General features: G+C 45.4%; 1 long non-coding RNA gene across 3 annotated transcripts; it reads right to left on the bottom strand.

The window, feature by feature from the left end:
- Window positions 1-7517: 7517 nt before the first annotated feature.
- Window positions 7518-12983, bottom strand: LOC130266380 (uncharacterized). Of its 3 annotated transcripts, XR_008842862.1 has the most exons (4): window positions 12499-12983; window positions 10315-10381; window positions 8467-8628; window positions 7518-7860 (listed from the first exon to the last, which is right to left on the bottom strand). It is a non-coding gene; the product is annotated as an uncharacterized LOC130266380 (long non-coding RNA). The 3 variants fall into 3 exon arrangements; XR_008842861.1 differs by lacking the exon at window positions 8467-8628; XR_008842860.1 differs by lacking the exon at window positions 7518-7860 and having other exon boundaries at window positions 7899-8628.
- Between the last annotated feature and the right edge of the window lie 263 nt (window positions 12984-13246).

The raw sequence follows: 13246 nt of genomic DNA, 5'->3' as shown, positions 1-13246 counted from the left end.
ACTGGTCTCCCTGAACTTGTGGTAGCAGAAAGAACAGTGGTCTGATATACCCCACATAAAATATCCCTGACCAATTTGGGGGTAACCTGCAATAGGCATATTGGCCACAAATCCAGTAATGCCCCTTTAAAGCCCAGGTCCCGTTGGCAAAGGGACCTTCCCAATTTTCATGATCCACTGGGGGGGTCAAAATACAGTTTGATTCCTGGGCCTAGTGTCCCCCAACAATAGTTGCCCCACCATAGGAACCACAGTATTTGCACTTCCATGCTCCCACATGAGGTTTCCAGCTGCAGTTACATCCCAGATCTGTCTTATTAGATTTGGACCAGAACCTGCTAAAAAGAGTTCGAGTTCCATTCCAGTGTTGCCACTTCCACTGATAGTCATGAACAACGTGTCCTACTCGTGGAATTATCTCGAGGGCAGCTTAAAAATAAGGAGTCAAAAAACTTATCCCTTCCCACTGTTTTACAGCCTTCCAAATTTTTCTGATAATTATGGTAGGAACACTTTACCCAGCTACCATTTGGGAACTTAACATGAGTTTGATTCCATTTGCCCTGATATCTGGAACAATCATAAGGCAGGCATTTGGGGGTCTAACAATCTAAACACAAAGATAAAGTCCAGTCACAAACACTTTTTCCTACATATTTGCTTCCTGTTCTATTTAGACAATAAGTGCCTCTTTCAGAAGAATGGAGTCGCCATGGACTTCCTTCTTCATCCCAGAATCCTGTTCCATTATGGACCTCACTCAGGGTGCTAACCCACCATTTAGGTTCAACTGGGCTGGCCACCCACAGCCAGTTTTCAGATCCTCCTGACCCCCCACAGACCCAGCAATTGCTAAGGTTAAAGGTTTTTGCTACTTCTTCTCCTAAAGTTAAAAACTTATTTTCCCATTCCTGGCCCCACTCTAACTGACAGTATAAAGGTAAGATCATTAAGAGAAACATTCTAATGGTGTTATGTAATTCCGTAACTTAATTTTTACTTTCACGTTGTCTTTTGCACCTGTGGTGAGTGAAGGCACAGCTTAATCTAAAGAAAACAGTGACAGCAAAGGGCTGGCCCCCAGCCAGACTGGAGATCCGAGAGGACGGATGCCCACACAAACTGTTTCAGCGAGGCTTCCCTCGATGTCAACGCACTTGCTACTGCTCCAGTCCGCCCCTGTGGAGTGTCAGTCGTGGCTTCCCGTCCTTCTCCTCCAGCTGAGATGTCCAAATCTCTGGGGCCTTAGAGACCTTGACCTGAGTGTGATGGGTCCACCCATGTTCAGCTCTCTTGACAGCTGTTTCTGTGGTCAGCAACAACTGGAAAGGTCCACGCCACTTCACCACCAGCGGTGCTTTTTTCCACTCCTTAAATAGGATCCAATTTCCTGGCTGGATGTTGTGAACAGCAAAGTCCAAAGGCAGGGACTATGCTAGCTGAGCCTCCTGTTGAAGAGATTTCACAAGAGACAGTACCCGAGACACATAATGTTTCAAATACACATCACTTATCTCTATCCCCCAACTAGGCTGAGAGTTGCAAGGGTAAGGAATTTTAAACATTAATTCAAAGGGAGATAATTGCCATTCATTCTTTTAACCTGACCCGAACTCTGGGGGTGCCAGGGGGTATGCAGGTTCCATTGTATCCCTAAAGCACTCATAACTCCTTGAAGAATTTTTTTTTCTGTAAAATGAGTTCCCCTGAGTCTATTGCTTCCACAATTCCATATTTTGGAATTATTTGTTCCAAAAATACTTTAACAACTGATCCTGTAGTTGCTGAAAAGTAGGAAATGCTTCTGGCCACCCTGTTAATTGACATACTGTTACCAGAAAATATTTAAACCTTGCCACTCGGGGCATTTCAGTAAAATCCACCTGACATCTCTGGAAGGGACGTACAGCCCAAGGCCTCCCTCCCCTGGCAAGTTCCTTTGTAATTTTGTTATTGGTTTTAGCACAAGTAAAACAACCCTCAATAGCTCCTTTTGCCAAGCTAAAAAGACCCACAGCAGCAACCATTTTTAGGAAGACTTCTGCCAGCCCTCGAGAGCCCCAATGACTCCATGAAGTTGTTTTAACAATTGTAAGGCCAGAGCTTTTGGAATCCACTTCTTCCCATCCCTTGAAAACCAATTATTTCCTCTTTCTTCTGCCCCACTTTTTAAATTATCTTAAGTTCCTCTGGTGGGAAAGACAGTTTCTCCAGCAGCGGTGCAATTACTGGGAGTAAGGGGAGGATTTTAGAGATTTCTGGCAACAATGCGGCTTTCCGAGCTTCTTTATTCGCCAATCGGTTTTCTATTGCCTCCTCTGAGTACCCTGCCTGATGCCCCTTAATGTGGATTATTGCCACCCTTTTTGGTAAATGCACCACCTCTAATAGGCGAGAGACTAAGTTCTCATGGGCTAACGTCTTTCCCCTACAATTTAATAAACCTCATTCTTCCCACAGTTTCCCAAATGCATGTGTCACCCTATATGCGTACTTAGAATCAGTAAAAACATTCACTGTCTTATCCCGATATAATTCACAGGCTCTGATCAGCGCATACAGCTCAGCTGTCTGGGCTGACCAGGTGGGGGTAACCTCCCCCCTTTCTTTAATTGTTTCCCATTCATGATAGAGCATCCTGTAAAACGCTTCTAGTTTATCACCCATGACGACCCATCAATGAACACATTCTCTCCCTCAGGCCAGGGAGTATCTCTCAAATCTTTCCTAGCTTTAGTCTGGAGATCTATAACCTGGATACAATCATGGCTTTCCTCCTGTCTCCCCCTTTCTTTGGGGCTTATTCAAACAGGAGGCTGGATAAAAACTTTCCTCATTTTTAAATTTTAAATCCTCCTATTCCATTAAACAAGATTCGTACTGTAATAATCGAGCGCTCGTCATCCACTTAGAGGCTCTCTCAGTTAACAAAAGTTTAATCTGATGTGAAACTTTTACGATCAGATACCCTCCCCTTGTCAGCTTTCGCGCCTCAGCCACCATCAGAGCTGTGGCTGCACAGTTCTGCAGACAATGGGGCCAGCCTCTGGCCACTGGGTCTAAAAATGTAGAAAAACAGGCAATAGGCCTTCTGTCCCTCATTCTCAGACCGGGGCACCAACCAATCCATCCCTTAATTTTCCAAAGCACTGCTCCACCTCTGGTGTCCACATTACAACACCAGGACCGCTCTGGGTTAAAAAGTTACACAAAGGTCTAGCCACAACAGAAAAATCCTCGATCCAAGCTCTGCAGTACCCTACCAACCCCAAAATTGCCGTAGCTCCTTTTTAGCCTGGGGAAATGGTATTTGCAAAATCCCTTTTATTGTTTCTGGATCAATACACCGTAACCCCTCAGTCAGAATGTGTCCCAAATATTTGACTTTTTTTCTACTAACTGAGCTTTCTTTTTGGACACCTAAGTCCTTTTTTTTTTTTTTTTTTTTTTTTTTTTTAAGGAAATTAAGCATTTTTACAGTAGCCTCTTTAACCACCTTTTCTTGCTCACCCGATAACAGCAAATCATCTACATTCTGCAACAGCTTAACTCCTGAGGGTGGAGTAAACTATCTTAACATTTTCTGCAAAGCTTGTCCAAACAAAACTGGTGACTCTGTATATCCCTAGGGAAGGACTGTCCATGTCAACTGGTGTTTTATCATCTTCCCTCCTTCTTCCTGTTCCCATTTAAAGGCAAAATACTGTTTACTATCTTCTGTAATCGGACACCTCCAGAAAGCATCCTTCAAATCCAGTGCAGAATAATACCGATGTGAAGAAGGGATCTGAGTTAGGATTGTATATGGATCCGAAACTGTGGGATGCCTGGGTTTGACAATTTCAGTTATTATTCTTAAATCCATTCTATATGTTCCATCTGGTTTCTTAACCGGCAGGATAGGGGTATTATAAGGAGACATACATGGCTCCAAAAGACCTGCTTTTAGAAGGGACTCAATAACAGGCTGTAACCCCTTCTTTCCCTCCCTTGAAATAGGATATTGCTTTTTAAACACCACTTGTCCCGATTGCTTTAAAGTAATTTGGAGAGGTTCTATATCTAGTTTTCCATATTTCCCTGGGGCTGCCCACAGTTCCGGATTTATTTCAGTATAAGCTTTTATAGATATTTTACACAAAGATACTACAGTTTTGGACTCCGTGTCACTTCTTACACTACTAATTTGCATTCCCATTCTAGCCATTAGATCTCTTCCCAGTAAATTACAATCACAATTAGGAACAAACAGGAATTCATACAGTTCAAACCTGTCCCCTACATCGATTAACAGTGGTTGAATAAAATACACTCGCTCATCGTTTCTGCTCACTTCTTGAATAACCACAGATTTTTGATTTTATAATTTTCCCCCCTAGGTATAAAATTTAAGGTGGATCGAGAGGTCCTTGCGTCTACCAAAAAAATACACCTCCTCTTTATCCGGACTCACCTTAAAAGTTATCAAGGGCTCCTGAATGGTGGGTCCTTGATATAATAGGAGCCCCTGACACCCCTAACAATCCATTTCCATTATCCTCTGGACTTCCTCCTCCTGAGGGTCCAGCTGTTTCTGCGGACACTCATTTTTCCAATGCGTTTTTGCCCTGCAAATAACACAGTGGTTCCTTCCCAGCCGTGGTTTGGGTTGTCTTTCCCCTGCCGAAGAGGGAATGCCTCTGCCACTTCCCTGTGGCCGACCCCGTCCCCTCTGTCCCAGGGGACCCCTTGGACCCTGCTGTTTATTCCTCCGGGGCTGCAAAAACTCTGCCATTATCTTTGCCTTAGCCTTTGCCTTTTCCTCATCCCTTCTTACATATATCTGCTGTGCTTTTCTAACCAATTCTTCCAGAGGATTATTTTGCCACTCTTTATCTTTTTGTACTCCTTTTCTTATATTAGGCCAAGCCTTAGTAACAAATTGCACTTTCAGCAATGTGTCAAAGGCTGGCCCCTCAGGATCCATCCCCCCATGTTTCCTCAAGGCATCTGTAATCCTCTCCAACTAATGAGAGGGACTTTCCTGTTTCTCCTGTTCTAAGGACATAGCCTTAGCTACGTTGTTAGTTTTGGGAGCAGCTGACTTGATTGCCCTGATCATATAAGCACGGTATTCACAGAGGTGAGCCAGACTAGCCTGGTTATTTGGGTCCCACCAGGGGTCCGCCTGGGGGATGGCATCATCCACCATAGGTGCATTGGGTCCAGCCCTACCGCTGCCCGTGGACGCCCATCCCCTCACAGCTGCCGAGCCCCCCGCAAAACCATTCGTCTCTCCGATGACCCAAACAAAACTCCCAAAAGAAAATTCTAATCCTTCCATGTATAATCCGTATTTTCTAAATATTCCTTTATTTTTGTTCTCCCTCTCTTTATCACACACCATATACTAGAGCCTGTACCAGAGCCTGTGCCTGTCCTGTCACAGTGCAAACACGGCTCCTCCCCAACCGGTGCTCCCAGCAAGCATGGCCAGCAGCATCACAGGCGGCTGGGCATCCTGAGCATCACGGGGCCAGCGGACATTGCTGCCCAGGGGTGTCGGTGTCAGGCACAGCCCGGCACAGAGCACCGGCAGACTCACAGACCCCAGCCCATGTTCTCGGTCCCGCAGCTCTGTGCCTGGCCCTGCCGCTCATTGCCTCACCCATATCTATCACACACTGCTCTTTAATCCTGTTCTAATGCACAAACACTCTCCATCTATCTGCTGCTGTCAAGACCCTCTCTCAACTCCAGTTTTTGCCCCTCAGGGCATGGACTATTGAGACCCCTTCTCGATTTCCCTTATTGCACCTCCAGGGCATCTATATAACATGGCCTTATAAGCCTCTTTGACAACTTACACTTTGGCCACACAAAATAACAATATTTTACCATAATTTTTATAGTTACCTCTGGGTGAATATACAATTTGTTTCAAGACCTCAGCACTCTTTCCAAGGGAATCTCCGGGGGCCCTTCCAACCCTCCATGGGTGTCCTGTTTCACCTGTGCAACCAACCCTCCATGGCTGCCATCCCAGATGTACCTGTGCTGCCCTCCATGGGTGCCCTCCCAGATGTACCTGTGCTGCCCTCTCTGGGTTCCCCGTTTCACCTGTGCTGCCCTGCATGGGCGCCCTCCTAGGTTTGCTCCCTGAGGATCCCATTTTACTCACCAGTGAGATTTTCAGTGGTCCTTTCCTGCGGACTCTTCAAGGACCCCTGGTCCACCACTCGTCTGTCTCCTGGACAGTCTCGGGAACCCAATCGATCTCCCGGTGCCAGCCGGCACCCAGGGGAGCTGATCACCGAAACTGGGTGAGGTGCGCCTTCAGCTCCACCTGCTGCCTGCCGCCCCAGATGGTGGGAATATCCCGGACGAGCCCCCAAATTGCAAGGAAAATTAATCCACAAACACCAGAGGTTTATGTCCAAAAAAGAAGACAGAGGAGTCCTTTTTGCTTTATTCGAATAAAGGGAGAGGCCATGGGGCATTCCCCTGGGATCTCTCCAATTTTTGGAGGACGCAGCCTCCCTTTTTATCCCAATTTCCTGGCCGCTTTTCCCTCTCTCTTTCCCCATTGGCTGAGGTACTCGAGAGGCACAGACTTCCCGGAACGCCTGACACCTGACATTCCCCTATAATGTATAACCCTCCCTTTTAATTTTTAATTCTTGTAGAATTCATAGTTTCCCCTCCTGTTGCTTCTTTCATCTTCTGTTACCCAATTTCATTTACCAGCAAACCTACAGTTTGTTTGTAAAGGCAAATCTCTTTTTCCATTCATCAATCAGTGTAATCCCTCCCATTGTTTCTTTTATCTCTAGGTGCTAACTTTATCTACCAACAGATTTACAATTACAAATACAGGAGATGCCCCTGCTTCACTGGGCAGGAACCAAAACGCTTTCGAGTCACAGCTGCAGGCCTGTATCTGCACAGGATGCTTTGGCTGCCCCACTCCTCATCGGAATTTAGCATTTGGAAATGAAATTCCACTTTCTGCCTCATGTACAAGTACGACGGTTGTGCAAAAATTGGGCAATGGGCCGTATCCCAAAGGCACTGCAGTGTGGAGGAAGTGATGCCCTAAAGATTGAGAAACAAAAGAAAATACTTTCGAGACAATATTAGTGTAGGAGGTGATATCAAATCTGGTCTCTAACTGGAGGTCTCCAGGGGCAGATATGGTAAAATGACCACCCCACATAAGGTGAATATGGTTTTATAAGTTTGGGAAATTAGCATAATTGGCAAGAATTCTCAATTAGAAGCACAATAATTAGGAAATGTCCACCTTTTCATTCCACCTCTTCTGGAGCCCCTCTTTCTTGCAACTTGCTGCACTAGCTGTACAGGCTATAACTAGCTTATGAGAAAGTGTGTTGTGAACATGTTTTTACCAGAGGAGGTAAGACAGGATAGGAGCCTTTGGAATGTGTTTTGTCTTTCTGCCTATCAGGGGATGAAAAATACTCAAGTTACCTCAGAACTATGTAACAATACAAGAGTAGTCTACACATCTATGAATATATATGAAGGAAATAAAAAAGCAAAAATACTTTTCAGAAGGAGACCCTTTTCCAATTCCTAACCATACCAAAACCATCATACACAGGACTTTCCATCTTGAAAAAAAAACACTGTACAATTCAGAAAGTTAATGTAGAGCTTATTCACAGGATGACAAGGAAGGGAACATTCCCATGGAGTTGAGGTTTGGTACAGTTCTTATTCTGAGTCCCACTCAGGGCTTGAACTGGAGAGAGTCATCCTGAAATGGTTGTCCCCAGCTCCTGAACTCCTTCCACTGATTCACTGCAATGATCAGAGATGACAGTCTGGAGAGAGGCTCATCTGGCTTAAACATGAATGCTTTGCAAAGAGAAAACAACAACAACAACAACAACAACAACAACAACAACAACAAAGAAACCATTACTTTGCAAACTCAGTGCCTCACAGGATCAAGAAAGATTCCTTGGTTTCCAGAAATATGCAGAAATAGGACTGACAGGACCATCTGCACCTCTGCCTTCATGACCTTGCTCTCACAGGCCAATATGGCCCATAATCCCACTAGTTCATTCATCAAGGTGTCTTCAGCAGCAGCAGCAGCGGTGCAGCTCAAGAAACATCAGGCAGCAGTTCCCATTCCCTGTGTGTGCATGGCTGCGGGGCCAGGACTGCCGGGGCCAGGGCGAGTGGAGAGCGCGGGCAGCACTGATCCCGATGAGCCGCTGCTCTGACCCTGCCAGCAGGACTCTCACTGAGACGAGGGGTCGGGAGGTGCCACTGAGCACTGAGATGGTTTTTGCAGTGCAGCAAGGCAGCTCAGGTGCCTCTGTGAGCCTTGAGTGACAGCAGCCAGCTCTGCCAGCAGCACCATGTGGCCAGAGAGCTGCTGTGTTTTAGACTCACAGCGAAGGACACCCAGCTGGACAATTTCCATGTCAAAGCTGCAGATAACTTCCCTCTTACCTTGGTGGATGCCAGGAAAAATTATGGACACTGTGACAGAGAATCTGCTCGTCCAAGAGACTGATGACTCCACTCACAAGGAGCTCAGCACAACCAGAGCTTGAGCAATCCCTGTGGGAAGAGCTGAAGATTCCATTGCAGCTGAGGGGACAGGATCACTGCCTGCATAAGGACAATTCCAGTGAAATACTAAGGCCTCAAAACATGCCCTAAGCCTAAGCTGACTTCCAGAGGAATCTTCCAACTAAGCATTATATTTATATTTACCCATTAACAAAATATGAATCTTGTTAGAGAAACAGGTGTTTACCTTTTCACAGTTAGAAGCCAGACAAGGCCACAAAATCAGATATCTCCATTTGATTTTGCAGGAAGTTATATGTTCAAAGTAAATTCCCTTGGTTCCTCCCTGAGCCCTAGCCAAGAGGAGGATGAAACCAGAATTTATGGTAGCTTTTTTATTCAAAATTATAAAATCTGGGCCCTCTCACAGCAACACTGGTGGCCTCGCCTGCAGGTGGGCAAACCACATAGGAATCCCCAGTTACTGGGAGTACCTCTCCAATCCTTTGCAGTGCCAGGGACACCCCAGGGGACGTGTGTGTCAGGATGATGGTCAAATATTACAGTAACTGATGATAAATCTTTCTTAATCCCTACAGGCAACATTTTGCAGTAATAATCCAGTGAATTGCTTATCTTATCCTTTTGTATTTCTTTGCTGCTTTGCACTACTGTAAATGACACTTACTCCTTAAACTGGTGTTGGTGTCTTGGTGCTGGCCCTGCCTGCAAACCAGCAACCCATTCCCTTCAGAGATGGACTTGGTGGAGGCACAAGATGGTGGCCGGGGCTGAGGCACCACACACACGATGGTGGCCAGGGCTGAGGCACCACACACACAATGGTGGCCAGGGCTGAGGCTGTCAGTCCCAGTGAGCTCTGCAGCCCCTGCTGGCCCAGCCCCGGCCCCGGAGCAGCGCGGGGCAGGCAGAATCCCCATTTCAGCCTCTGCTTAAATGGACATGAACAGACAGCCGGGGACAGACACAGTGTGGCACCTTTGCTCTGTGCACACAAACACGCACCCAGCAGTTTGTAACATCAGCTGGCAGTATTTTGATGTCAAGGAAATTCAAATAGATGAAGAAAAAAGCAGTAAGGTCCAGGATTTTAAAAAGAAAATATTTTTGTTTGTTTTTTTGGTAGTTTTTGTTTGTTTGTTCTGTTTTTTGGTTTTTTTTTTCCCAAAGTGGGGCAAAAGAATTTCCTGTGCAGATGGACTTCATTCAGCGTTCTGTGCACAGAGAAGCCCAGAGAAGAAACAGCCTGGACTTCTGGCTTCTGCCCAGGGACATTTCCTAGCAAGAGCCCAGCACAGGCCTCTCTCAGCTGCTCCCTGAGGGCCAGCCTTGCCCTCAGCCTTCCCATGGAGCATCCCTGGCTGTATCCAATGGCACCAGGGCCCTGCCATGCCTGCTCCAAAGGCCACGGCTGCCCCAGAGCCCCAGGACTGCAGGAGGCCTGGCTGCCCTTGCCACCATCACTGCTCTGGCACAGGCTGGCAGCAATTCCCAGTGTTTGACACCACACACACACACACACTTCTCCCTGCCCTGCTGCCCTGCAAACACGAGGGGGGATGCAGCAGCACTGCTGCAGCTGAGCCTGAGCAACTGCACTGCAGGAAGGGAGGGCCCGGCCGGGCCGAGCCCACCTCGGGCTCATCTCAGCTCTGAGCCTTGGGGGGCCAGCAAAACCTTCTCAAAACCGTCCTTTCAAAACTGGAAAGAGCTTCACATGACACCCCACTGCGAGTGGCAGGGTTTAATTGCTATTTTACTAACCTCAAGTAGTCTGCTTGGTTGCTTGTATCAGAGCATGTGGAGACAGTGGAAGTATCTTCTCTTTCTCCTGCAGAAAAGCAGAATTTTGACACTCTTCATCAGATCTTTAAAAAGACAAAAATTACCCACTGGATGCCTTGTAAAAGTCATTCAAAGCTTTCTTCTCACAGGAAATTACTTGGAAAAAGCTACAAAATTAATAATGGGGCACACATCATATTCTCTACAGTAGCCAGTTCCAGGCTTCAGAAAGAAGGCGAGGCCACTTTATTCTACAGATTCTACACTACCACAGTGTAAAGCCCAGCTCAGCTTTTCTGTTTGGAAGGCATGAGGTGGCATCTGCACAGCCATTCAAGTCACACAACAACAGATGCAGTTTCACAAAAGACAACAGCTTGAGATAGAGGGGGAGAGAGAGAGACACCAACATGGAGGTTCTAACAAGAAATAGGCAAAAAAGCTGGAATTCTTCTCATGCCATGTTTTTATTGCCACTTCCTTTCCCATTCCAAAGACCTAAAGTTTGGATGAAACCAAGTTTTAATGCAAAGTTTCTGTACTCTTGTCAGCAGGAAAGTCACAGTATGTTCAATACAACTGCTAATAACAGCTTTGCTAGGAGGATTTAATTTATAAAAGTGCATTTGGTCTCATGGCTTAGTCTACACAAAAGCTTCAGCCTGATCCCCAACTTAAAACACAGTCCAGATTTTTCCTTCACCAGCTGCTCAGAATTTTGTAAAGTTGCTCCTGAGGAACAATGCTCATGGATTTCTACATTCAAGCGGGAATCCTTCCAAAGTCATCCCAAGGTTTGCTGGTACTGTGTGTATGTCCAGAAGAAATGTGGAAAGACCATCTCAAAGCACATGCCTACAAGCACACCACCACTTGCAAGAGGCATCTGCACAGTCTAAACATGCCTCCAGGCTAAACCCAACTAGCAATTTGCAAATTCAACCTCCAAAAGAGAAAACACACAAAGAAAACAACTGAACCCTACTGGGTATGTCCCTGTGATCAGACATCTTTTGCATTTCTGTTTAGCTTTTCAATGTCATTTTCATTTGGAGGTACTTCAAAATCTTTGGAAGAAAAGAATTCTGCAGCTAAAATGCAGAGGAGCTCATGGCACAGCTCAAACTAGAATTCCAGGAAACCCCAGCCCAGGTTTGTAGCTTTTGGTGTTTCCATGGAAAGGCTGTGTTCAGTGAACAATGATGAAATCATTGAGATTTGATCTACACGTTTCAGAAAACTAGTCTGCAAAAAATGTGTCATGGGTTTCTATCTTTAACATGCAGACTTGAAAACCTGCTGGTGGAAAAAGTGGTTCCACTATCAACAATGAGTTTACTGGAAATCAAATGAAAAGAAAACATCCACTCTCTGGGAGTTTCTAGTGCCAGGCACTTCCCTTTTACCAGGTTATCACAACAGCAATCTATTTCACAATTCTTTCCTCTTGATTGGTTTTGCACTACAGAGGGAGAATTTCTAAAGATGAAAAAATGTACTCCTGGGGGAAGAACTTTCTGGAACTGAGGGGAACGAGTAACCAATAGGGGAATAGAACTTGAACCAATTAACATGACAACACTCAGGACTGTGGGAAGAACACTTAGGTTTGCCCTAAGTTCAAGAATTGTCTCCTAGGGCTTGAAATCAATGCCTGGTTTCCTCTTGATGAAATCTGGCAGTAAAACACTGCGAAAATCCCCAGTACAGACAAACACCCAGAAACATCAGAAACTGAGTAGCAGACAAAACTGCTGGAAAGGTGTCAGGACAAAGCATCTTGTTGCCAGTTCTATCCAAAGATGTGAACCTTTCCAAATCAGTCACAGAACACCCTAATGAAAACAATCAATTAGCAAAATCCTTAAATGTCTGATTTAGTTGTGAAGGGTAGTGGCCAACAACAACAAGTTAGAGAGCCTCAAACAATAATGAGTCAAGCTATAGAAGACAAATATAAAGAAATCCATTGGGGTGTTGAGGATTCAGTAGACAATTAGGAAAGGCAGCTACTTGGTGTTAGGCTGACATTGACTGTGACAAGTGAAATAAATAATCTACTTGCAGAGCAATGCACAGTTTTACAAAAGACTGCCATGAGAGATTGCAGGAAAAAAGGAAATAATGCAGGAGATTACTACCAAGGAGATTTTTCAGAGTTACCTCAGCACAAAGGATGTAAGTACATATTAGGTGTAGTAGACCCATTTTCTGTGTGGCAAGAGGCTTTTCCATTTCATACCAACAAAGCTAGAGAAGTACCTCAAGTAATAATAAAAAAAATAATACTCAGGTTAGGGATCCCATTTGGAATGTCATCAAATAGAGATTGGCATTTCATAGCTGAAACTGTACAAAATCAATGCAAAACACTCCCAGTTACATGGGACCTACTTAGACCATGGAGGTCGCACAGCAGGGGCAAGGCTGAGAGAACAAATCAGAGTCAAAGAAGACAAAAGAATTGACCCAGCTCTCCAGAGGGAAGTCAGCCCCAATGCAGGGGGAACAAGTGTGGAAAGGAGAGTCAACTGAGAATTTGAAGTTTAGACTTGCAAAAGCATGAAAATATGACTTCTTTATGCTGTGTAGAATTAGGTAGAAGAATTGCCATGAAAGAAAAGATAAGTCATGAAGGGGTAACCATGAAAAATCCTCAGTCTCAGCCCACTCTTGTATTCTCTGCCAAGCAGCAGCAGGCACCAGGCCAAGGGCAGGCACCCCAGCAGAATTCAGCCCATGGTCCCCATGGCAGAGTTCCTTGTGCTGCTGCACACAGAGGTGTAGGAGCACCACTGCCCAAGGAACAAAAGGACCCAAGTCTCAGGGTTTAAGAGGTGACATTTTCTTGAACTTCACTTGAAGGAGGACAGAAGGGCAGCAACAGCTCAGGTGTTCAATCACAAAACAA

Source organism: Oenanthe melanoleuca, unplaced genomic scaffold (assembly GCF_029582105.1).
Source record: "Oenanthe melanoleuca isolate GR-GAL-2019-014 unplaced genomic scaffold, OMel1.0 S028, whole genome shotgun sequence".
NCBI lineage: Eukaryota > Metazoa > Chordata > Aves > Passeriformes > Muscicapidae > Oenanthe > Oenanthe melanoleuca.
Note: the sequence above shows the minus strand (reverse complement) of the source record. Positions and strands in the feature narration are given on the sequence as shown.